Genomic DNA, 26,454 nt, shown 5'->3' with positions numbered 1-26,454 from the left:
ATACAAGTACTATGTACAAATACAAATCTTTCATTACTATACCTCATTTATTAATTTTCTCAAAAAATGTTTACAAGGAATTGAATCAAACCAGTTATCAAACAAGAACTCCACAGAGTTCTGCCAGGACAGCCAACACACAGCTCCTGGCCTTACAATGGACAGCAAGCCTGGAGCTCATTATCTAAGAAATGATCACACAAGTTCTCCCTCCACAGCCAGTCTCTGCACACTTACAGAGCCCTCATTCTCATGTAAGCCAATCTGCAGATATACATCTACTGGAGATAGCTGTTTACAAACAAAGGCAAAAGCTTGTCTCAGTGCATTTTAATGGGTATTAAAAAAGATGCCACAAAACCAAGAAAAATTCCCTAACCAATTAATATTTATATGCTGCTGGACAACAGCAAGATGAGAAATTTTAAAACGTCTATGGTATCAGTAAAACAAAACAAAACAAAACCTTTGATTGCTGGAACATTTTAATCCATGAGGAGGTTTTAAAAAAGCTTTTTTGATCTATGCCCACCCACGTGCCAGCTCCAAAACATCTATGAGATGAAATAATTTCAAGCATATCATGACAGCCTTGTGAGACTGAAAGAACAGTGATAAATCTGCACCAATATATCACTCTAAAAAAATGCATAAGGCAGTGAATTACTTTCCCTTATGTCTTTAGGGATGGAGTATGCATGTGCAAACACACATTCCCTGTGTGTGTATATATGCAGAGTGCACCAATACACAATTTCTGTGTTGTGTACTTCAGTCTGGGTCTTAGCAGTACTGTATCCAGGAGAGCCACAAAAGCAGGCAAGAAATTTTTCCCTCAGCTAGTCTATTTCCTGACTCCAAGCTGGAGTGGGACTGAGACAGGGGAACAATGCAAGGCTCAGAAACAGTTTTTATGCAGTCAAGAAACACAAACTTCTCAATTTAGAAGTTGGGATTCAGAACTCCTTCCTCTGTACAATTTATAATGTAATTATAGTATTGCTTGCAGCTCCAAATGACTCATGCAGGACCATTTTGGAAAAATACCTCAGTCACCCAGAGCAGCTTTTCCCTCTAAAACTGTTGTGCACTGTGCTGAATTTATTCTCACAGTGCACCTCCTCACTGTAAGAAAAGGTTTATGTTGTGACCCTGGGCACTGCAGGATTTACCATTTGGCAAGGATGGTTTCCTCCTACAGCTGCTGTAGCCTGGCAAGCTCCTAGCACTGCCTGCATTCCCCTGAAATGCTCCTCATGCACATGGACTGCAGAATTGATGCAGGCAGCTGAAGTCAGCCCAGAATGTGCCACACTCCTGGTGCAAACAGCAGTCCTGCTGCAGGGAACACCAGTGGTGCCATGAGGACACGCTGCAAATCCATCCCTCTGACCAGGAAATGTGGTGTAGGGATAGCAAAGTCACATAAGTGTCAAACCAGGAATCAAGCATTTCAGAGAAGCTGTTACACATTTAATGGGAACTGTCATGAAACACCACTAACAAATTTCATTTGGAGATGAAAATCACAAAAGAGCCCCAAACAACACTCTAGTTGTACTGAGAGATTGCTGTGTGTACTCCAGACATTATTTGCCACATCAGTAAGTAAAGAAGACAGTGATTATAAACATTGTCTGAAGACACATGTAGAGCTGAAAACGTAGCTAGTGGAGACAGGGAAGGTGAAGGATAGACACAAAGAATGCAGGCACTGTGTGGGGAGAGAACCTCATGTACATGACTTTAGTAAATTGATTCCCTCATAGCCCAGCATTGGGAAACATGATTTCACATTTCAAAAAGGATAATTTTATGCTTGGTATCTTAACTAAACAAAGCTGAAAGCTAAGTGAGGAACGTCCAAAAATTACCAGCTTGCCAAACTGACATGCAAATAGAAATACAATGCTGTGGTTAGGTTAAACTACTCAACTCACACTAATAATTCACTCCTCCATGGTTTTCAGGCTTTACTGAAGCCCAAATCACTATAAATAAGTTAAGGTTGTTTTCAAATAGCCAACATAAGCCTCATCATGTATACTAACTTCTTTTTGATTGGACTTCCAAACATCTGCATGTTGGAAGCAATCCTATGTCCAGCCTCACAGCCCTCCTGCCTAAAAACATATTTCAAGGCATCACACAGACTAAGCCCAAACATTTCAGGAAGCAAAAACTTTGTTCCATGGCTTACAACAGTTTCATTATTTAAAACCTTTAAAAAGCTAGGGGAATGACTGACCCCTGTTCCTCACCCCCAGAGGAACAGCCACATGACTATATTTAGGCAGCTGGACACACCAATTTCTCAGTGCAGGTTCTCTAAATGTAGAAGTCCATGAAACCAAAACTGAAATTCAAGCCTCTCTTTGTAAGCCTGCCACCTGCTTGCCTTGAGTTGATTTAATGAAGCACAGCCTTTTTTCCTCCTGTTTAGATGGCAATTTTGATTGAAACATTCTGACAGGTTAGTAATATGGGGCCAGTTTTAAAGAAAAGCATTGTTTTTATCTGGTGAAAAAAGTTTGATTATGTTTGTGATTTATAAGGAATTACTTTAAGAAGGCCAGGTTGCAGATGACAGTCTGCCTACATCCTACAGCCCACAGCTGCATAAAACAGAGTAATTTCAGCATCACAGCCTTTGAAACATGATTAATGGTAGTTTCATCTTCCCTCAGATGGGTATAGAAAAAAAAACCAGAACATTATGCCTGGAAAATAAATTTGCCAACAAAAATACTGTAGCCTAAGTCATTTTCCAAATGGACACATTACTTCCCAGTAATAAAATACACTTGCTCTATATCCAGACAGAAAGTAGTAAGAAAATGCATTTAACATCAAAATATAATTTTGTTTAACTCTTCAGTCCTGGGTTTACTTAGGAAAAGAACTCAAACAATTTGAACTTTCCAACCAGTAAATAATAGATTAAGATCTCTAAATTGTACATAACTCAACCCCAGCTAAGTGATATCTCTTATCACAACATTGATACTGAACACATTGATACAGAGTTGCATTTGGAGCAGCTGACAGTGCTATCACCTCATATGAGAAAATGCACACAGTACAGAAACCATGCCAAGGATGAAATTTATCTCTAATGATGCATTAGATGCTGCTACTTTAATTGGTGCTGCTATCAAAACTCATGAATAAAAGTGATGTCAACACTCAGTAATAGTCATGATTATTGATCAAAAATGCCTTATTAAAACCAGAGAATTCTGCACATTGACACTCAACCAAGTGCAAAGGATTGGCAGGGCTCAGAGATGAGCCCCTGCCATCTGCACATGAATATGTATCAAGGGTTCATTCGATTAGTAACAAACAACTTACAATCATTACAACAACCATGAAGAGCACCATGTAAAGAAGAACTAGGGGAGTTATTTCAGTCAACAAGATGCCTCTATGAGATACAGTGATACCTTCAGACACTCCAGCAGCGCATCACTTCTAATCAAGCCTTGGAACAAATAAAAATCAAATCAGGATGGACAGGCTGAGGCAAGCTGTTGCCAACTAAGAAAGACTAACAACAGTGCATGTCTGAAGGTTAAAAAAAAATACATCCAAAGTTGTAATCTGATCTACTGTCTTTCCCTAAAATCTGAATTTACATGATTCAAAGTGCAGAATGATTCTTTCTTAGTAATTTGAGATGATATAGTGAACACTGGTGCCACATACTTCTCATGGAAAGCCTTCACCTGAGATTTCAGACTGTCTCACATTAAAGTTCTTCCCATGGCCAAGTCTCTGCTGGGCTGTAACACTGCATCCCTTGACATTTTTCTGAAACACCAGGTTTATTGGTACTTCACTATACTTGAAAACACTGTTGGTTATATTACTTTTGCCATTCTGTAAAGGTCTAAAGCACACCTCTGCCCCACTCTTCAGTCACAGCCTAAATTTCCCTAATACTTTAGAGCACCTCAGTTGAGACTGGAATCACACAGGACCCCTGTCTCCCAGCTCTGAACTGCTCCTGTGGATCAAGGCACAGTGGACAGCATCTAAATTCTCAACCTCTATTAAACTGTTCCATGTTATGATCATGTAATAATACAAAATTGATAGGTAAGAGAAGGAAAAAGATATTCCACAAGTAACTAAGTGGAATCACAAAGAAAATGAAACTCAAGTAAACAGGGACCAAAAGCATCAGGTGACAAAAATAAATTACTCTGGAAAAACAATGGTATTTTCTCTACAATGATCATGGCTTTTTAAAGACTCAGTCTCTGCTTTTAAAGACTCCTCTCTTGACTCTACTTCATCCATAGGACACAAGGGTATGATATATCCTTGGTTCTATCCTCACTGCCCTTAATTACAGGCATGGTGCACCCAACCAAGAGCAGGACATGAACCACAACTGCCCTTGCAGATGGAAGCAATCCAAGGAATGAGGGTCATGGGCTTCACTTCAAATTTCAGAGTTTTGCCAATACCACAAAAGCATCACATAGAGAACTTGATCCCCACCTTAAGGAAGATTTCCTTGGTCAAGCATGACTCTGTAAGACTTTAGAAGCACCACCCAGCCTCATTCTGGGTAATTCATCCTGCTTTTCAGGAATTACCCAGGAAAGAAAAGAAGAAAAGTGCAAAACTAAAAGTTTCATAACACATGGAACACTGGAGCTGCAACATTTCCGGCAGCCATGGCAACTTCTCAAATTGCCCTGGCCATAGAGACATTATCTTTTAAGAAAAACTCTAATTGCCATTAGGTGGTGAATAACAGTTACCTGACAAACAAGGCAACCCTACTTGGAAACAGCATTCATTTGTATGAGGTAATATAGTAGAGAGGGTTATCTATAGAAATTGAAATTTCTATCTTGAGATATGTTTTAAATGTCAACAAGTACTGAGGAAGAGGCAAGAGAGGCAATACAAAAAACAAGACTGCCAAAACAAGACTACAAACCTACAATTAATGATCAATCACCAAAATGTACTATATGGAAATAATGTGTGCTTCACTGCATATGTTAAACTAAAATTGAGCTATTTCATAGATACTAACAGAATGGAAAAACCCTTTTACAAAGAATGTGGAACAATTATCTTTTTACAAGTATTTTGGATGGGTTTCTCAACCATATCATCAGATAGAGATTTTTAACAAGCATAATATATTTAAGGTTGATAAGTTCAATTTTCTTCTGAATTTTTAAAAGCTCTCTTGGATTTTTATTTGTCAAATACATTCCACCACAAGAGCTGTAATCAGTGACCTAAAAGCCAGATATTCTCCAACTTTGTTTTGCAAATCACATTACATAAAGCAAAGATAAGCCTAAGTCATAGTGAGAAAATATATTAGATGGATAAAAATTTTTAGATAAGAGGCTCAAAACTTATCCCTGAACCAAATCTATTAATAGGAATAAATTTAAACATCTCCCACAAACAAAAGTTTCAAGCAAAGCCAAGTCTAGATGCTCACACAGGAAGTTCTGTATAACATTTTTTTCAACACTGCACACATTTAATAAAGATGCCTTGAGCAACCTGAGTGCAGATACTCAGCCATGCAGACTAAAGGACAGTTTCACTAGATGCCATACATCACTCTTCCCCAAGGACTCCAAGCAACTTCCCCAAGCAACCCCATGAGTCCTGTCCTGGTGAAGGAAGAGGCATCCTGTAGTGTTTATTTCTATCTGGGAGGCTGTTTTCAGATTGCACAGTTAGAAGATTACATAGAGTACATAAAAATGCTTCTCTCCTCCTCTTGAACTCCACTGCAGCAATGACCTCTAAGAAAGCAGCACAGCTCTCCTGCTGCCACAGCTGCATTTCACATGGGCATTCTCTGGTTTTGAGTAACCCACTCACACCAAAGTGAGCCATCCTCAATCTTTATCTTACTTTATCCCCACACTTTATCCCCATATCTTACTCCAGTTCAAATGAATACCTAATGTATCCTGCTGAAACTCAGTATTTGGCTTTGTCACAATTTAGATCCAGTGACCCCTGCACTGGCTGAACAGGCCAAGGTCATTCAGCACCGTAAATGCATTCAGTCTCACCTGTCCTAGAAGCAGCACACTAAGTTAATTAGGAGAGAAAAAGTACACATTAAGCATCTTCCTTCAACACTAAAGCTTGTTTTGATCTTTTAAAATGGATGAAAATTATCTTCACAGAAATTAAGAGTTCTTACTGTTTATATTCTTCAGTAAATTTAACTTCCTGAAATATCACCCTGATTCTAGAGCTCATTTTGCAGCCAGTAACTGATCTACTCTCTTCCTAGTCAAAGCCATTTATTTTTACTTTTTATTCACCTTTTACTTTTCCCTCCTTTGTTTTCTTGGTTAAAATCTCTGTCTGTTGAGATAGCAGCAATCAGCTTGTACTGACTCATGATGGGAAATCAACACACACAACAATTCACAATTTCTAGAGGGGACCTTGCATTACCTGCTTTTCACCAGACTGCCATTGCTGCCTTTGGAGAACATATTATTCCAGTTAAACACGGCTATGGTGGAGCTCTGGTGAGGTCATGCTTGGCAAACACTTAACTAAATTAGGGAATATTACTTCTAAATACTGTCCAAACACAATTCTGTTATAAAAAAGGTCCAAATGTCGTACTGGCTGTATAGAGAGACAAAAAGATTCAAAACCTGCATTGCCACTCCATAGCCTTCTGTGAAGTAATGTTAATTATAGCTTCAGCTCATCAACAACTTCTTGCCAGGTTAGGGTTTGAATCAATCCCTCCTTGCCCAATGAGAGGAAAGGTTGATCAGATCTTCTTTTATTCGGTAAATTTTCTGGTTAAACGTTTTCCACCTAGCAAAAAGAGTCAAAGGACACCCCTTTTCATGTGCATGCTACAGGAGTCTCTACTTCAAACACAGGTTCAACCCTGTAACCATTCACTTCCCCATAAGTATTACAGAGCAGCAAAAACCTGCTGGACTCATTTGGACAGTTCTATTTTGCTTTTCTTAAGTCTGTTGCTAGATATTGTGCCATATTCCTTAAGATGTGCATTGCTTTTTCATGCCCAGAGGCAAAAAGTATTACCATACACCAGAAAAAAAAATGGTATGACAATAACTCAAGTTGTATTACAGAACTGCAGCCTTGCTAACATATCCTAAATTTTAGCTAGACAAAATATTGAATTCAGTTTCATCAGGACTGGTATTTCTTTGTAACAATGGACAATCCTCTTGCACACACATAATGAGCAAAAGCACAACTGCCAAGTGGGAAAATCCCATCTTGAGTTCTGAAGCTTCTCAAAAGAACGTGTACACCAAGAAATATACTCCAAACCAGGAGCAGATGGAGCTGCTCCACTATTCAGACGTTAGTTTGAGTCCCCAAGATCCAGATGTTCCAACCCTACCACTCCAAGAGTTCCCACAGGGAGGGCTGGAGAGGCCATGGTCATACAGGCACTGCAACCAAACAGTGAAGCCCCACACAAGCCCAGCTCCAAGGGGTTTGTTTCCAAGGAAACAAACTCCAGACCCAACACAAACTCCCTCTAATATGCCTGCAAAATTTCCACCTGATCTCTGTTTTATCTTTTCTGGCTGTAAGCAGTTCTGCAGGAGATGACCACATTAAAAAAAAAAAAAAAACAAAACAAAAAAAAAAAAACCAAAAAAAACCAAAAACAAAAAAAAAACCAAAAAAAACCCAAACAAACAAAAAAAAAACCAAAAACAAACAAAAACCCCCACCAAATCTCTGTATCTTTCCACTTGAGAAAGTGGAAGAGAAGTAACCTAAACCTGCAGTTGACAGAGCAAACCTTTACCTGTTCAAGACAGCCAGGAATAAAACCATAATTCATTCTGGTCATAGAGAGGAAAAACACAGATAGCATTTTTAAATGTTTTGAGGTAACTGCATGTACTCACATAGTCTGACAGCAAACAGATGTTTCTCCACAGAAGCCTGACTGTAAGTGTATGAAAAACCAAAAAATGCTGAAAGAATGCAGCTGACCTTCTCTTCGGGCACAGTAATGACCATACAGTCACAGCCAAGAGAAATGTAGCCCAACTGCAAAAACATTAAGATATGTACACTTGGGGAAAAACCAGCATACGAGACACTTAGTAAAGACTAGCAAAATATGCAATCAGCATTTCATAACAGTGAAGGCTTTGATGAAGAAAACTTCAGTGTCCCATAGTACATTTTTCACTTGTTTTACTTGCTTTAGTGGCTATTAAGTCACACTTCCCACAGTAGGGGAGAGCATAGGCCAGCAGAGACAGAACTGCAAAATCTACAAAAGCCATACCTAAACTTTCATGAGACCAATATGGGATCCTAAATAAAGCTCCCCTGCCCTCATTTCACCAGGCTACATTCTATAGTAAAACACTAATGTAGCTTTTAAAATTTAAAAGCAGAAACACCCACACCCAAGCCTGTTACAACCAAGATAACATCCTACAGAGCCGCTAACACAGAGCCAGCCCTAAGCAAGGCTGTTGGGTGAACACAGGACAGGCTCTGATGTGCCACAGCAAGGTGGAACGAGACATGAAAACCTCTCACCAGCTCATCAAAGCCTCTGCAGGTTATCAGCTTCCCTAAGTGAGAAATGCCCTGGATGTCATCTGAAATCATTAAAAACCATGGGTTTTAAGCTCCCCTGACAGGGAACTGAGGCATGGGAGGAAGATGATAGAAGCCCTTCCCTCTAGCCAATTATAATCTGAATCCTGCCTCTGATGCACTGCAGCCCAAGAGATAATTTTTTTCCAATTCACAAATCTCAAAGTGATTGACATGTACATGTCGATAATCATTAAAAAGTTACCTTAATTTGGAAAACACTTTTCATTTGGTATATCTATAGGATGAAATTATCACAGCTTTACCAATTAGTGGCCACATGTCAAAATGGGCTTTCTCTAACCAGACTTGTAAACAGAACAGAATCCCAAGGACACCCTTGTGTATCAAATCTATACCACTACCACAAATGATCACAATAAAATAGGCTATTTGTTGTGCATGAAAACATAAACAAAACTAAACAGATTTACAGCAAGAAACATTGACTTTGAGATCCAATGAAAACACAAGGAGATGTGAGAACTGTTACTGTGAACATTCAATTTCCATAAGTGATACCAGTCAGATCAAGCACTTTACTTGCATTGTGCTGGAAAAGCTGGAATTACAGCATAAAGCGGTTCTGCATGGCAAGCTTCTGAAGGCAATAATCTTCCTGTATTATACATGAAGTTCTCTTTCAGTACAGCCATTCTGAGCAGGGTTTTGAAGATCAAGGGGGTTTTTAGTTAGCTCCTTTCTCCTACAGCCAGTGTGATCCAGCTGCTGCTCCCTTCCCGTGGCTGCTACAGCAACTGTGAAAAAAAGATGTGGCAATAACACAAACTCCCTAAATATTTTTTTTTGCTTTCTGTCTCGACAACTGCCAGGAGTGCTACATCTAATCTTGGCATTTACAATAAATTCTTTTCCAAGCTTCCCTTTTTGGTAAGGTATTTGCTATCTAAGGCTGCTAGATATCCCTGCTCACATATCAAAAAACTTCTAAAACTGCTGCAAGCCTATTTCTCTCCTCTCTCATTTCTGCAAAAATCTCCCTGTACAAACCAGAAAAACCCAAGTTTTGGAGTTTTTCCTGGAGCACACATACTTAATCTTTTTAGAGTGATATAATTTCTGGAGCCTCATTTGAAGGATAATTGAATTGACTGAAAATGACAAGCCAAGTACTAAATAAATCAAATAAATTCCAATACTCCAAAAGTTAAGTCAGGTATGACCCTCTCCATTTTGTGTCAGCACATCCTCTAAATTCAGACAGGTCCAGTTCAAACTTACACTTACATAAAATACGGGACACTGAGAGGTATCAAAACGATTTCTAGCAACCATTTGTTTCCAAAATCCCACAAAAATACTAAGTCAGTTCTAAGATGTTGCATGCTTCCCCCCGCATTCTCCTAAAAAGAAATTGTATGGATTTTACAAATCAAGTACGAACTGTTCATTTTTCATGGTGCATAGAAATAGAAAAAATATATGACTGCTTTGATTTTTAATTGAAAGCTGAACAGCCATTAGAATACCTCTGTTCTCTCACAATTCAGCTATTCACTAGATCTCCTACCCAATGGAATTGCATTCAATTTACATTATTGTGCTTAATTTCCTTTAGGAAAGTTCCTACCTTGCCTGTCATTCCTCTGGAAGCAACACACCATTTAACTATGTATCTAACTAGCAAAACTTCAGGGCTGCTTCCCCTGTTCTACATCAATGATTTAACAGGAACAAAAAAGAGTCATATTATGCCTTGGAACAAACAAGAATTTCTTTTTTCCCCAAAGTTAGCACTAGACAACATACAGCTAGGGCCAGCTATTAACCAATTATTTCAATTGGTGTGCTGGAATGTTGAACAGATGTCCACTAACCCCTTCAGCAGTCAATTAAAATCCACATGCCAAATCAAACAGGACTGATGTTTGGAAACTGTATCAATATCATTACAATAACAAATTCCCTCTATGTATTCAATATGTATGCACACAGACTTTCTAACTTGGACACTGATAAAAGTTCATGGTTTTGCATGTTCCAAATTTACAAGCATTCAAAAAGTGTCTGAACAAACCTGAGGGGTAAAATATCCATCCAGTTCCCTTAAGCACAAAATAAATCATCTTTGATCCAAGTTGTCCTTAGCTTACACATCACTAAGAAAGTAACTGTGTGCTATTTCATTCTTACCTTCTCAATAAAGAATAAAGGAGAAAATGAGTCCACATACAGGACAGCACAAAGAGTATTAATCTGATTCCAAACAATTATTAAAATTGTTAACTCTTGACACAGGGTACATTCCACAGCAACTACAGACTTTGCTGTCCAAGTCCTCCAGCACTTGAGTCCACTGCTCCTATTTAACTGCTGTGTGATGCTCTCCTAGAATGCCAAACTGGCCTGGGCTAGAGCTGAATTTGTCCTACAACAAGTACCAAAAACAATCCAGCGGTTGCTAAACCCAAAAATCTAAATTTCATCAAAGCATGTGTTATTATAAGTCAGCTGAGAAAAGAGAATCCACTGTGAGTGATACAAAAAATGGCAGAGCCTTTTTCCTGCCCACTGGTTCCCTGCCAGTGAATCCTTTTGGGCTCAGCAGGTTTGTCACTCTGTAGATTAATTTAGCTGCTTCTTTTGCTTACGGAGTTTCTAGGGGTTTTCTCTTCACTGCTCCTTCCATTAACACTTCATGGGAGTTGTGCCTTTCTACAGCCCTTGCCAGGAGTCCTGCTGTCTCTGGGAACTCCTCTCAAAAGGAAAATTCCTGTGGCCCAAGGAAAGGAGCTGCTGCCCATCTCCCACTTAGCACCTGTGATCCACGCTCTCCTGACAGGGATTGCAGGCATGCAACAAAGTGAAATGGGAAGAAAGCAGTCTGTCAAGTCACAGCCACCATGCCAGCCTGCTCAGTTCTGCTGTTAAATCTCAACTATAGGAATTTAAATGCTACCTCTGATACTATATCAAAATCCACACAGTGGGGAATGAAATGAACCGCTGCACAAAAAACGGGTAAGATTTCTATCCCCTCAATCTCCTAGGTCCTTTTTAAAGATCACAGCTGAGCTGCCAACCTTACAATAAATGAGAAGAGTCCACAATATGAAGAATTCAATGCTACAGAGAATTGTACTAGGAGTCCAACTCAATGCATTGGTGAAGGCACCAAAATATTTCTGAGTACAGCCTGAAACCATAAATAATAAATAGCTAAACTATCAGTAAGTTAAAGGCCAAACCTTGTTTCTAATATGGCTTATTACAACAAGAAAAAGGACAAACTGCATCCACACCTGTCACAAGCCTAAGAAATGGTTCTTGTCTAAAACACTACCATAGGAAGTTACTGAGTTTTGAGCAATGTGAAAAAAAACAGGAAGCACAAATAAAAGAGAAGCTGCCTATTAAAGACATTTCCTAAGAAGGAAGAAGTTTCTGCAATGCCAATAAGTGACCAGTTAAAGTGTTCTGAGGGCTTATCTCTTCGACCCTTAGATCAACATCACACTTGAGAAAAAAAGCACTAAGTGAAAGATACTGCTCCAGATGGAACAGGCAACAACGCATCAGAATGCTAAGCTAGGAAGGCAGAGCATTTCTAAATTTCATGACCAAAATTACCTGCTGCACCTGTCACAGGCCATTAAATTTCATCTAGGCAGGATTTCCACCTTTGAAAAGCTATAGCGAAAATTTACATTTTCAATTTCAACATCTCGATGGATGGCTACAATGTTTTCCCAAATGGTAGCTTGTCCAAAAGATGAATCATCTTCATTGTCAAAAACATATGCCTCACCTCCAAAGCCAGTTATAAAGCATCTGTTTTAGTGACTGATACTTGTTATGTGTCTCCCTGCAAATGAACACAAGCATCACTACCTGCTGTTTTCCTATATAGTAAAGGCATTTATAATTGCTCTTTCTGAAAAACATTAAGTCTCTAATTGTCAATCTTCTGCACATTTCTATGGCTCTTTTCTACAGTCATACAACAGTAAGTTCTCAAGAACTTTGTAAGCAGGCATCATGGTCATGGCTGTATTTCAAAATCCAACTTCATTAAGATAGAGACAAAGCAGAAATCACCTACTTGATTTCCATTTCACCTCATTTTCTCTCCCATCCTTCCCCATCTCTCACTAACATAGAACAATGATGCACCTCCAGGTGAGAGTCACAGCTGTCACAGAGGGCAGTCTCCTTACAGATCCATTATTTCAGACAGTGACTGACAAGACCTCAAAACTGTAATTCACAGAGCCACCAGCATACACAGACACAGAGTATCTCACATCCATTTACATGGGCCTGAAAAAGCCCCAGATCTTCTGGAGGACAGTAAACAACACAACTGCTCACAAGCACAGGTTAAGAAAGAGCTGGCCTGAGACATCTGGGACAGGAACAGGTATCTTCTGCATGCCATCACAGTCAGGGGTACCATCTCCTGGAACTCACCTGTTTCATTTAACTCCTCTTATGTAAGGTTGACAGAAACAGAAACTGTATTTTGAGAGAAACAAGCTGTGCATTAAATGTAAGTCAAATTCCTTGGCTTCCAACATTGTCAAATATGCCATAATATACTGTCAGACACAGTGGCTGTAGCATATTTCTACTTAGCAGAAAATCTTCATTCCTTTATATCAGAAAACCACTTCCACTTCTCTGGTTCAAAAACAAGAGGAACATTTTGGAATACATACTTCCTTTTTTATTTTTGTTTTGGCAGGACACAAAGATCCTGCAACTAAACAGCATGAAACATGCTACCTAGGAGGCTACACATAAAACTTTTTTAAAGGAAGCAGCTGCCAAGATTCATCCACCTGGATGATGCTGGACCCTATTAAACTTCATTCAAGCGAGTCACAGGAGATCAGGTATCTTTTATCAAAACAAAACCACACATACTGTGACTGCAGCCTTCAGGCTGCTAGTTGCTTTGAACAGCAGGGATAGTGCTAATCCTAGTGAGCCATGCAAGTGCACTCCTGTAAGCAGCACTGCTTGGCTTCTCCTCTCCTTCCACTATTCCCAGTTCTTTCTCAGAACATCTTGAAAGAGATAAAAGCTCCTAGGTTTGGAAGCATAATGTTTCTAAGAATGTAGAAGTCTCAGAAGAGTATTTCCATAGCTGTTATTAAAGCCTTAGTGTACATCAAGAGGAAGAGCAACTGATGAGCCTGAAGAATTGTGATACAGGGCTCTTAAAATAAACTTTGTGTCACATGGAGCTGTTCCACTTTGTACTGACACCCTGAAGATTTTCAGCTCCAACCTGGCCTCTAGCAACTCTAACCACACAAGAAAACATTTTGACTAAACCTCTAACCAGTAAAGAAATTCAAGAAGAGACAAACTGGATTAGCAGCCTATTTTTATTTTTTTTTATTACCAGCTCTGGAATTTCGTGTTTTATAACACATGGAGTTTTTATGATGCTAAGTACACATCCTTGAAAAAGAAAGGAACTGTTTTACATGTGTCCTCTTAATTGCCTCTAACAGGATTATTTCCCAATACAGCAGCATGGGGTTCCTAAGTGCATGTTGGGCAAGCCCTTTTTGTACACTTAAGTTCCTGACAAGCCATGCCTAAAAAATTTGTATAATAAGGTACTCCTGAAATTTTAATTCTGCCTTCTCTTTACCATAATAAAAAGAAAAAGCTCATCCTTTATTTCCCTAAGTTTGATTATCTCCAGCAGCTCTGAAAGGGAAGACAAGAAGTTTGGGAGACTCAGATGCCAAATTTAAAGGACTTTAACTACTGCAGTTACAGCAACACTTATTAAGCAATTACTCTGATAAGAGAGGATCAGTAAAATAAACAGATTTGTTCATGTTCCTATCATTCCTACTACTGCATGAGGAGAGATCTGTGATAAGGAGCAGAAACAAAACACAAAGTGGCGTCTCCTCCAGGTGTGGCCACACCCCAGGAAACACATCAGCAACACAATATAGATACCAATTTAGCATGGTTATTTGGAAGCTATGTATTTTTTTCAGCTTCTCCTGAGTATTCTTTATTCACTTGGAAGGAAAACCAAACAAGCTATCTTTTTAAATGCCATCCTTACCAAAACTGTTTGAGGCATCACTGTGGGTGGGTGATGAGGGTCCATGTTGTGCAGCAGCAGTCTCTCATTACCTTGTCTTGCCCAAATTTACACCTTTGCTACCCAGGATACATTTGAACCCAGTCAGAGATGAATTTTTTCCCATAGAAATAGAAAGAAAGGGGTGTTCCTGTTAAGAAAAATACTGGACAAAGCACTATTGCCCTTTTCTGTTACATGTCAGTATGTTTTTGTCAGACTTACTGCACAGCAGGACAAGTGTCCCTCTTGCACAAGAGGCAAGGGACAACCAATCATTCACTCTTTGTAAACAAGGCAATTTTTTAAAGTTTCAGAAAAGAAATTTGTTAAAAGCCATCCTATTCTTTCCTCATAACTGTCCAGGAAGATTCACAATGAAGACTGTTTAGAAAAATTGGCACTTTACCATGAAAAAAACCTCATAGATCTTGCAGGAAAAGCAGCTTGGGGCTGTCATATTCTGAATGCAGACACACAGTCATAGCCAGGAAAAATGCCAGCCATACCAAGACACCACAGAAAATGACTAAGGAGTACTTCCAAACAATATTCATTGCAATTTCCAAACAATTCATGCTTCTTACTTGAGTCAGATGTAATATCAGAAACAACAGAAACATCTGCAGAAAGCATCAGGTACAAATAAAGGCAAAATGAAACAGTTATTTTCATAATCCTTAGCTAATTTTTGGCTAAGTCACTACTTGGCAGATAGCAGTAGCCAGCATTCCCTCAGTTTATAAAACCAGGGAAGTATGGTAAACCAAAGCGCACTAAACAATGGCATGGCAATGCCACGTGCACTAGAAAACTGCATGCCTTATGCCACTCCATTGCTTCATTGGGTAATAAAATGTTGTGTTAACTGCTGGATCAAAAGATGTATCACAATATTAGCACAAAGTCAAAGTCTGGAGCATCAATCTACCAAAAGGTATAGTTATGAAAATGCAGTAGGAACGTTCCATATTCCTCTTTCCATGCACTGGGTTTCTTACCTCTTCAAAAATCAGAGAAATTCTAAAGAGTCTTATAAACTTAAATAAAGCAGAAATTGCATATTCCATCATCCACCTGTTGCTCTAGCTTTTGCTTAAGGTGTAATAGTGCAACTATGTCTTTCTTTCACACACAGAAAGATTTTGCCAAAGGTCACCCTAAACTGGATGGATAACTTTTAGCTAAAGCATCACCCTGAACATTTTAGATTTCTATTTTTTAAATTTTAAGAGACAACACAATATTTGCATATAAAACACTAATATATTCATTATTTCTACATGGATCTGACATCCATGTTGCAAGCAACCTACTGTTTGTTCCAGTTTATTTCCCATAAATCAAAAGTTGAGAGTTGATAACCTCCTACCACAGGCATAAAACTTATTTCATACCCACATTCTCTTTTTGATCTACCCAAAAAGATTGCTCATTTAGTTACTTCACAGCTATTTGAGAAGGGAGAAATGCCTTCTGTATGTAAACAGCCTAGTCTTACACAGGATTTTATCAGACCACAATTGCAAGAGGATACAAACACCTTGCAACAGGGTTTTAGCTGCTCTCATAGCATCGAGATATAGAGCAACAAAAGAAGCAGGAATGCATTTGCAAATTCAGAATAGGATGTAAACAATCCCTGCATCCTAGGGCCATAGAAGTATTGAACTCCTAAACTCTACAATTAACTTTATAAAATAGAAAAAGCAATTTGAAGCAGATTGCCACCCTGTACTGAACTAATGTACAAGTTAACAAGTTAAAGAACCTTATTCAGTTCCATTGAATTGAAACTGTGAGGGAAGTTCATGCTACAATTCACCTTTCTGGCTGCTCTGGAAGTCTAAATGAGGGTCCTACTTCACCTGAATACTTGATTAAGCCACTACTAAGCTGAAACATTCTTGAGAAAACTGCACAGAGAGCACATGCGGATCAAGATATGAATATATCTGTTGTGGAAAACATTTATTTCAAATACTGAATAATAAAACTTTTATTACAATAAAGATGAAAACTTTGCATTTATAATTACTGTGTCAATACATTCCTGTAAAATAGAACTCCAGCTTTGTGATTAACAAATCAATTCAAGATGATAATTGGTAAACACAAGGAGTTTCAGACACACTAAAAGTACTTATTGTCAAGATGCTGCTGCTTAACGAACACAATCTCACAAAACCTATTCGTGAAATCCGTGTTTTGAATAATGCACTATTTGGTTGTAGAGAAAACAGTTCTTGAAACTTAACCCTTTAAACAGAAGTAAGTACAGCACTTTATAAGCAGTTCAAAGTTTAGAACTGCCTGTACTCACAGAGCAACACATTCTGAGTCTCACAGGCCTATCTCCTAGGAGAGAAATCCCCATTTCACAATGGTTTTGGACTTTGTTGCAAATGTAGATACTTCATGACTATTGGAGTTTCCACATGAACATTCTATCATTCATGTTCTCGAAATACAGCATCAGACAAACACAGCTGTTCCAAGTTCAGATCTCTTCAAGAAACAGCGCTGAAACCTGCAGGGGTAAACGCAGCATTTGGGTATTTCCCAGGAAGCCTTTCCTCCAGCAGTACTCCAGACAGCATTCTTCTTTTACCCAATCAGCAGTAAATATGACAACTTAAGCTCTCCAGGAGCTATGAATGTTGCATGTCAAATTAGACAAGTGTCTTTTCCAACTGTTATGCTCTATCAATCTACCTTCACTCCACTATGGATTTTCCTCTCAAATCTCCCCTTCACAACTCCCTGACCGTTTATTTGGGAGCAACACATGATTCTCTGTCCCAGGTAGCTGTCAATTCGCTCCACAGTGAGGGTCCAATACTTTAACAACTGCTGGGCTAAAATGTATTTTTTATCCTACATTCTTAACCTGATGCATGTGCAGCAGTTAAATAGAAATAATTTTTTAGATATTAATGTACTGTATTTGTGTATGAAAATGTATTTCCTTATTAACTGTGATTTCTTTAAGATATTTCTGAACTTAAAAGAGATGATCATCTAATATTAGAAAAATGTTAGAATTACTAAATGATACAAGCCACAAAAAAAAACCTACTAAACCCCACACACTAAAGAACTAAAAGCAAATCACTTGCTGCTTGTCAGGCATAACCTGCCAAGCTATTAGCTCTCATTTTGAAGGCTTGCATTTGCTCAATGGCTGACCTGCACATTGCAGAGCCTTAGCATGAGAAATGGCTTTTAGGCTCAGCTGCTTTCTAAGTGCCATCCATCATCAGGGAAAAGAGATTATTCCCTTTACAGTCGGCTACTTTGCCAAATTCTTCTGGCTCTGATCCATCAGTCACACCCACAGCACCCTGGGGAAAAGCAAACCCTAGCTGTGTTATCACTCTGCTCCTGCTCAAGTGCAGAATGAACAGCAATTATAATTTGATGCCATTTCTGAGGAAAGTGAGGTGAGAAGACAGCTCTATCCTTTACCAGTCCCACTCCCTGCACCAGCCAGCAGCTCACAGGGGCACAGAGAGGCAGGCTGGGAACTTTAACTGGAGGGGGGCAGAGCTGGAATATCCCATGGTTTGCATGACAGAACCATAAACAAACCCACACACAGCAAGGGGCCCTTTGGAAGCCCTTCTAAAAACACATGTACACACACACTGTCACTGATGCAAAACACCAGGAGGGTTATTGCTTGCTGAACCAGAAGATGGTCCAGGAAGGCTCTTTTGCTTTCCAGTAAGGCTTCCTCCCCACAATTTGTTTATACTGAAGAATTATAAACAAGATTCCCTTTCAAATCAAAACATCCGCTCTTTCATTCACAGCACAATGAACACACTGCAGAACAGATTTATCTGCAATGGCAAAACAAACCCCAAATGTCTCCAAAGGTGGCCTTTGCCTGCCTGTTATGCCCTAAAGACTCTGCAGAAGGGTGTGCCAGGTTAAGCCTTGACCCACGGTGTCCTGTGAGCACACCTCACCACAGGGCTACAAAACCACCAACACAGCGGGTTTGTGCAGTCAACAGGCATTAAAACAGATGGATCCCAAGGGTTCTAGTTCCTTCCCCTCCAAGGAAAGGGAGAACAAGAAAGAGGTCAGGACTAACAGCCCTGACCAAATCCAGGCCAGAAAATTGAACTTTTAGAACAGCCGTTGCCTTTCCTGACTGGACATGTAAGAGGCTAAGGAGGAAGATTATAGTAATCACTTCTTTGTTCATGGTCTGTGTACAAAAAAGTGCAGTCACCCTCTGAGGAAAGGCACAGCCAGCTGAGCTCAGTTCTTCTCTCCTTCCCTTTAAATCCCAACTTCACTCATGTAGCCACCAGCATGCAACTAGTTTCACAGTAAGTTAAGGATGACCAGATCTCTTTGGGTCTCTCTGCACTTTCACTGCAATCTGTCTGAGTAACACACACCATTAACCTGCTTAGTGAAAACCCAGCAGGAGAAACTTGAAAATATTATCCATAAACTGAGCAATCTTTTAAAAACGGTCTATCACTGGAACACAAATCTGAACTTGTGTTCCTCCTTTGAAAAATATATGCACAAACCACATTCCAAAGACATTTCCAACTTAAAATGTTACTACTCTTTACTGCCACATTTAAACCTACTGTGCCAGCAGAAAACAGAAGTTAGAAGTTTAAAAGATTCTTGAGACCCCGACACATCATGCTTTCAAACTAAAACTGCCACTAAAAATACAATGTCCTTTACTTCACAGTCAAATTGCAAAAAAACAACTAAAGCAGCACTGTGGGTTTGGGTTCCTTGGAGGAGGAAGGGATGGCACTTAATCCCCCCTAATACCCAAAGGAAGGTGTTTTCAGCACCAAATTTCTTATCTGAAAGTCAGGCAGTGGACAAGAAATCAGCTTGAAAAATCAGAAGTCATACATCCTAGCATGGCACATCAGCCTCCCCTGCTCACTGACAAACGAGAGGGATTCCCCATGCTCCACCAGCCCTACACCAGCTGCAGCAGCAGCCCCTGCCAAGGCTGGGCTTGTACTTGCAGGAGGAGCCCAAGGCACCAAAGGACTCCTGTGCAGCTGCTCTGAGTGAACCTTGCTCCAAGCAGCAGGTGCAATCAGCATCAAAAACCTGCAGCCAGGGCAAACAGGCAGCATTGCACTGGCTCTTTCTCCCAAGAGTGTCCAGATTTGACCCCAAACCTTCACCTTGTCTACAACTAGGGCCACTTTGTGACCAACAATGTCCTCTCCTCCACTGCACAGAGGATGGTAGCAGCAGACCACTAAATGCTGGATTCCTTCATTCCTATCCTTTCTTCAAATGAAAAGTTCAGCAGCTCCCACACAAAGTGGACTTTTCTTGCCTAGTGCCTTCCTGAAACCTGTGTGGCTCCACCAGCAGTGCCTTTGTGTCTTTCCTCCTTTAACCATGGTGAAAAATTGATCAGGACACCACAAAGAGCTTGCCCCTCCCCACAACAGGTGGGTGCCCTGTGCATCTTATGAATCTTGACAGAATTCAGAGGAAAAATGACTCAACCTCTTCCTCAATCCCAGACAAACTGCTTCCATGGTAACTGTGGCAATTTCCAGGTAGTTAAGAGGAAGTAAACAAGCTGAGGGAAGCAAAAGGCTGGAAATCTCAAATGTAATAAAGGAGGGGGTGTTGTCTGCCTGGTTGTTGCTAACTAGGAACCAAAGTTCAACCCAGCCAGTTCTGACATTTTTTTCCTACCAAGAAGACCTATTTCATTTAGAGAAAACTAGTTGCCTTTGAATTGATGACAAACTGCAAAAAGAAAGTTATGTTGAATTAACAAGTTATAGCACAGAGACTGCATTAACATTTAGACAAAAATCCCTAAACTCAAGCCCTTCCCCCCAAGCTGAGCAGACTCCATGTTAATTTAATTGCTTTCAAGTAAATAAGTTCCACATTAAGTGGGGCTAATCTACGCTGTTTCAGCCTAATTACTATCTCATTTCCAAAAGTTGGTGGCTTTTTTTCCCCAAAAGAGATTAAAATGGAATTTATTCTTTAACATTTTAAGTCTCCAGTTGTCTGTGAGGTCTACTGAATAAAGCCTTGTATCACAGTTATACGGACACAGCAGAAAATTCAAGGCTAAGTCAGTCTTGCTCTTCCTGCATTTATTCTGCATTTTGTTTGTTATGCTAATTGAGGCTGTTAGCTAATGACTTCAGTACACTGTTAGTAATTTGTGGTTTTCCTTTGTGAGAACTAAACTAAATTGCCTCTAAATCGAAAGGAAAGGCATCCATATGTGACATTGAAAGGAACATTTTGGTTCTAAACACAGGTTTATCAACACTCATCCTCCTTGTGTCAAGAAATATTGCCTACTCCAAACTTTGGCAGCTCCTGATGATTTTTGAGTTGTACTATTCTTGAAGCTAGTCAGAGTTTGATAACTTGTCCTTAAAGATGCTTCAGCATACCTAGGCATCCCAAAGGATGAACATAACTCATGCAAAACTACATCTGTTACAGTGAAAGCTTATCTTATGGTGAGAACATCTGGATGTGTAGAAGGGACTGGAAACTTCCTTTTTCATTCCATATAGGCTCCACTGTTTTTTCTCTCACCTTAGACAAAAGCACCACTTTATAAAAGGAAAAAATAAAAATCACAGCGCTTGCCTTTTTATTAACTTAAGTAACAGATTTTTTTTTTTCCTTTCCAATCTCAACCTAATAAGCATCCAGTATTACTGTGCAAATTAATAGTAAAGAGAGATGGGAAGTGGGGAAGACAACAAAGCCTTGCATTAATCCCACAGGTGGAGTTAAAGATACCAAGACAGAGCTGGAGCTCTGATTAATGCCACTTAGAGTATATTTGCTTACCCCTATGGAACCATAAGAGTACACCAGGCTTTGTTCAAGAAATAAATAAATAAACCAACAATTCACAAGGCAGTTTTTCATTAGATCTTTGGCATGCTAGTAAGAGTAATCAGGGAATATAGATATAAACAACAGCTTTCTATTCATTCTGTCCCAATAAATAAGACCCTGGAAGAGTGCTCACTGTAACTAAATGTATCTAACAATTTTCACAGTGCAAGTACTAAAATTTGAGGCTTTATTCTTAAGCAGAGAGGCAAAAGCCAGAAAATAAGGCAAGTAAGTGACGCTCACACAGACTCTTACACAAAGAGTGACTGTCCCATGTGACAAGCACCAGCAGAAAGAGCCCATTTATATTTCTCTGTCTCCAACAATCACAGCTGAAATCTATCTTAAGGAGCCTGATCTGAAGTTCAGAAGTCTTAGTATACTGCTGATTCTGCAGAACTCATATTTCTGAGTTATCATGTCTCCCTATTTATGCCATAGACCAACATAATCTGGTGCCTGGGAACACCAGGGCAAGGGCTGGAGAGAAAAAACTCTGCCTTGAAACACCACCTCTTTATAGACAAGGTTCATCTATGTTAAAAACAAGCCCCAAAAAAGGAAAAAAAAAAACCACTAAAGCCCCAAATAAATCCAAAACAACTTGAAAAACACCAGCAATCCCTTTCCGTAAGATTTTCATTGAGCTAAGAGCCCAAAGCTCATATTTAGAATATCAGACCATCTAGCTATTTCTGATTTATTTCTCAGAAATATTTTAATCAAGAAACTTCATCTGTGATGCTTTACAGGTGCCAGAACATCATCACTTGTTACAGAGTGTAACTCCCCACTCTGAGAGCACAGCCCACGCTGTTTACTTCTGCTCATGACAGAGTATTGGAGTACATTGTCCTCTCACCCCACACTCCTTTATTTCATCACATGCCTTGGATCAAAAATGCAATTATGTTCTTCTAACATACACCATGCAGATTTAAATTCTGCTTCATCTTGAGAGAGAGTAATTTAAAAGGTTTGTAAGGAAGTCAGGTAATAAAAATATCACAGTGTTATGGTAAGTCATGCTACGACTTCATCAGGAACAAATCCCTACCCTAGCTACTTGTGTAACTTCAGCACTTTGCTTGTCAAGTGAATTTGCTTGTGAAGTTCTAGAAGGGATTCTCCCTTCCCAGCTCCCCAGAACAGAGCCTGCAATTTATGCCAGTCACCAAAATCCTACAGCAAATCCTAACCATGGTCCTATTAATTTCAAAATCCATCTGACCTAGCCAGTGACACTGGTTCCTTGTACCAGAATGCAACAACTTGAATGGAAATGAAATCAACTGAAGAAATTCAACAGAAGGTCACAAGTGTCATTTTTAATTACTACACTTCCCCAAGAAACTGACCTAGTAAAAAAGCAGATTTGTGTTCTCTCAAAGCAGTGATGACAACCTTACTCTGAAGTCACATCACCCAAAGCACTGACAACTACATCTGCACGCTCTGTGATCTAACCCAGTCTGGCACTGAAATAAAAATAAAGCAACAGACAAAATAATCAGCCTGTGAAAGTGAGATAAATAATGGTCAAGAAAAGGCACATCAAGGAACCATGAATTAGTAATAAAAGTTGACATAGATATGTGCTGGAAAGAAAGATTTTAACTGCACTCATCCAGGATAAGGATTAGCTTTCATCATTCCACAATTATTATGGTTTTATGTGCCCTGCAGTGACAACAGAAGCATTCAGATAGCAAAAGGACCATGGGTGTTTACAGATTTTCCCTTGTGTAAACAGCACACTAAAACCTCCTGTAATATTTCTGTTCCAACAACAAATAGAAATTAACTTGATTTACATCAGATCAATGTAGGGGATTAGCTGTTTGTGTAAGCACATTTATATGATCAGATGTAGATATATAGTAAATCAGAAAAGGTTATTACTGAACCTGATCTAGTGGTTCCCTCCTCTCCACATGTCTTGCATCTCACCTTGAAGGTATCTGTCTGAAAGTTCAGAAATCACAACCATTAGAATAAACTCTCAGTAACTCATAAAATGACTTTTAAATCTTCAGTCCATACTTGCATATATTGCTAATACTTTGGACATTAAGTTTATCTGGCCTAGTAATTTGTCAAACATGAACCAAGAGATTATTTGAGGTATAACTGAACCTTTTTAAACACACAGAAGAAAAATTTGCCAGTGCAAAGAACTAATTAGCTCTCAAGGGTTGAACAAATGTAAGAATTTTGGGGACGTGTTCTCTGGGACACACATCCACGACAACTGTCCCAAGAACTTCCAAGGCTTCTATGAGGTCTTATGAGAAATCACTTAAGTGCCTTCTTTGGGCAATTTTACCATGTCTAGTACAGAGGCTTTGTGTATACAAACAGCACAAAGTGTTGAATACTCTCATCAAATGCACTTTTTCCTAAATATTACACATTAAAATTGAAGTTTCCATAAGCAGATATATTTCCTCTGAAGTTATCAAATGTAGAGAAATAAAACAGAAAAGAAAATTTTCAGTGGCCTGAAGCGGTCCATGTTAAAAAAAAAACAGTGTCAACATTCCCAGAGAAACTAAAAGCTTTCCAGTGCAAAAAGTGACATGTTCACCACAGCACTGTGGGCACAGAAAAGCTCAGCAGTCCTTGCTCTATGGGTTTATGTGCCTGGGATAAGGTCCACAGGTCATTTTTCACACTTGTCACAAGAATTTGTTCTCTGCCACCGGAACTCAACATCCAAGAGAAGCCCTTGATCTTTTTCACCACTAGGAAAAGTCAGTATTTCTGGGATTCAGCCAGTGAAGTCATGCAAAGGCATAACAGTGACAGTTAATTACTTGCTAATCATGCTTTGGTTTCAGGATGAATGCCACCAGAAATACTTCATTTATTCTTTTCATTGATATTAGACATTCATTCTTACAATTACAAAAATTTAATGTCAACAATTCCAGAGGACTGTCTCTAACTGACAAATACTTGGAAAAAAGCTCATTTTTGTGTCTGCAGCTTGAAGAGATCATTCCACAAACACCATGCTGTTCAGAACTGATGTGCAACTGAGAAAGAAGTACAGAATTTCAGAGAAGCCATATAGCAAAAGTTAAATATTTTGGTGTCAAAATACCCATCACAACTGAATTCAAACTTATCACATCTTTCACACTTTTGAGATATGAGATCCAAAGACTGGTCAGAAGTGTGCAATTTTCTTACCAATTTTTATGGACAACGGTCAATGAATTATTTTTTCTTGAAAGGAGTGTGACATTTCAAAGTTTGCTTTCACCACAGAGCTCTCTGTAGTTTCAGAGCAGACAAAGAGACTGCATTTTTCCTTTATACACATAGTTAGGCAATCAAAAAACATTCCAAATAATTTCAGAATTAGTAAGACAAGCTTTATGTAAGCATCAGCATAATTTTATTTCCAGACTCACTTATGCCTAAAGAGTTCTAAAACTTGAATACACTCAATATGAAATGTTAAACATTTACATCCCAGCTGACAATGACCTTGTGTTAAATTATTAGGGAACAACAGAATAGTTGATGTTTCCACAAGCATGGGTTAGAACTGGATATGCTAGCAAACACAAGTAGATGGACCATTACAGAGCCATAATTAATAACCACTGCCATACACTGGGTGTCCAAATACTGCCTGTCATCAATATCTATTAGCAGAAGGCTGCAATATAAACATTTATAAAGCAGACACAATACACCAGCTAAACCACTAATGCATGTAATTGCTAATACAGAGCCATATGCTGAAAATTCATCTCTCTTTACATTTAACTTTTACAACCTAGGCAAATCAGACAACTGTCTAGCCCACAGTCTTCCAAAATTGCTTATTGAATAGAAAACTGCAATCAGCTGCCAGTTCAATTGTTTTCACAGCATTCTACATAAAACAAATGAGGTCTGTTGCCCTGACTTGTGAAAAAGCTTCAGTAAATGCCAACTATAAGAGCAATTAGGGGATCAAATCTGACATCACAGGTTTCTCTCTAAGATATTAGCTCAATGACTTTTTTATAAGCTAATTAGCCATGGACCCTGAACAAGAAACAGATGATCCAAAAACAATGATTCGGCAAAAGTGTGTGTTGTCAAACCCCATGAGGGCAATAACTCCAACTTTCCAATAGGAATTATATCTGTGACTGTCAAGTCCTTCAACTATATTAACAATAACAATCTAAAATATGAACAAGAACATATATATTGGAAATATTCCAAGCATGATCAGCTTCTGTAAAGTTCCTAAAAAAAATCCTGGATTTACCAATACTTCCTTTGTCAGAAGCCATGCTACTAATCAAATATGAGATAAATCTGCAGGGATTGCACAAGAGGAAGAAAGAAGGAATTCCTCCATAATATAGTGAACTTGCCTCTTCCTAAAGGAAAAGAGGACACAGCAAGAAGTGAGTGCTTCAGTTGAAAATTCTGTCACAAAGAGGCAAGCCTGGCTACCAGCACAATCCAGGAGAAAAGTAGTTTGATTTTCTGCAAAATGAAGTCTTCGGCTGCGAAATGTTGTCTATATGATCATAACTGGGATTTCCTTATGCATAGCCATAATGACAATATGTGATTATGCAATGACGCTTTTTCTGTAGGCTATTGCCTTCTTCAGCGTACCAAACAGAGGCAGGTCACCAAATGAGCATCTTGTCTGATGGAACTTTGCAAAGCCTGGTGCATTATTTGCCACAAACCCCTCAAAGTGCAGCCTGAAGCCAGAGGACACCCACAAGAGACAATTGTCTGGCAGCTCTCACCAGAGCACTCGATGGTCCACAAACTTGAGTGTGTTTCAAAAACAGCGTTGTCTTATTTTAAATTCTGCCAGTGTG

General features: G+C 39.1%; 1 protein-coding gene across 9 annotated transcripts in view; it reads right to left on the bottom strand.

The window, feature by feature from the left end:
• Positions 1 to 26,454, bottom strand: part of GULP1 (GULP PTB domain containing engulfment adaptor 1) — a 144,986-nt gene that overhangs the window by 102,081 nt on the left and 16,451 nt on the right. For 6 of the 9 annotated variants that reach the window (XM_036386599.2, XM_036386603.2, XM_036386602.2 and 3 more), the window contains exon 2: positions 23,515 to 23,572. The exons of 2 other annotated variants lie outside the window; for them this stretch is intronic. The gene's annotated coding sequence lies outside the window, so the exon portion shown is untranslated. The remainder of the gene's footprint in view (positions 1 to 23,514; positions 23,573 to 26,454) is intronic. One more of the 9 variants, XM_054515411.1, reaches the window with a different exon arrangement.

The sequence above is a fragment of the Molothrus ater genome, chromosome 7 (assembly GCF_012460135.2).
Source record: "Molothrus ater isolate BHLD 08-10-18 breed brown headed cowbird chromosome 7, BPBGC_Mater_1.1, whole genome shotgun sequence".
Taxonomy (NCBI): Eukaryota; Metazoa; Chordata; class Aves; order Passeriformes; family Icteridae; genus Molothrus; species Molothrus ater.
Note: the sequence above shows the minus strand (reverse complement) of the source record. Positions and strands in the feature narration are given on the sequence as shown.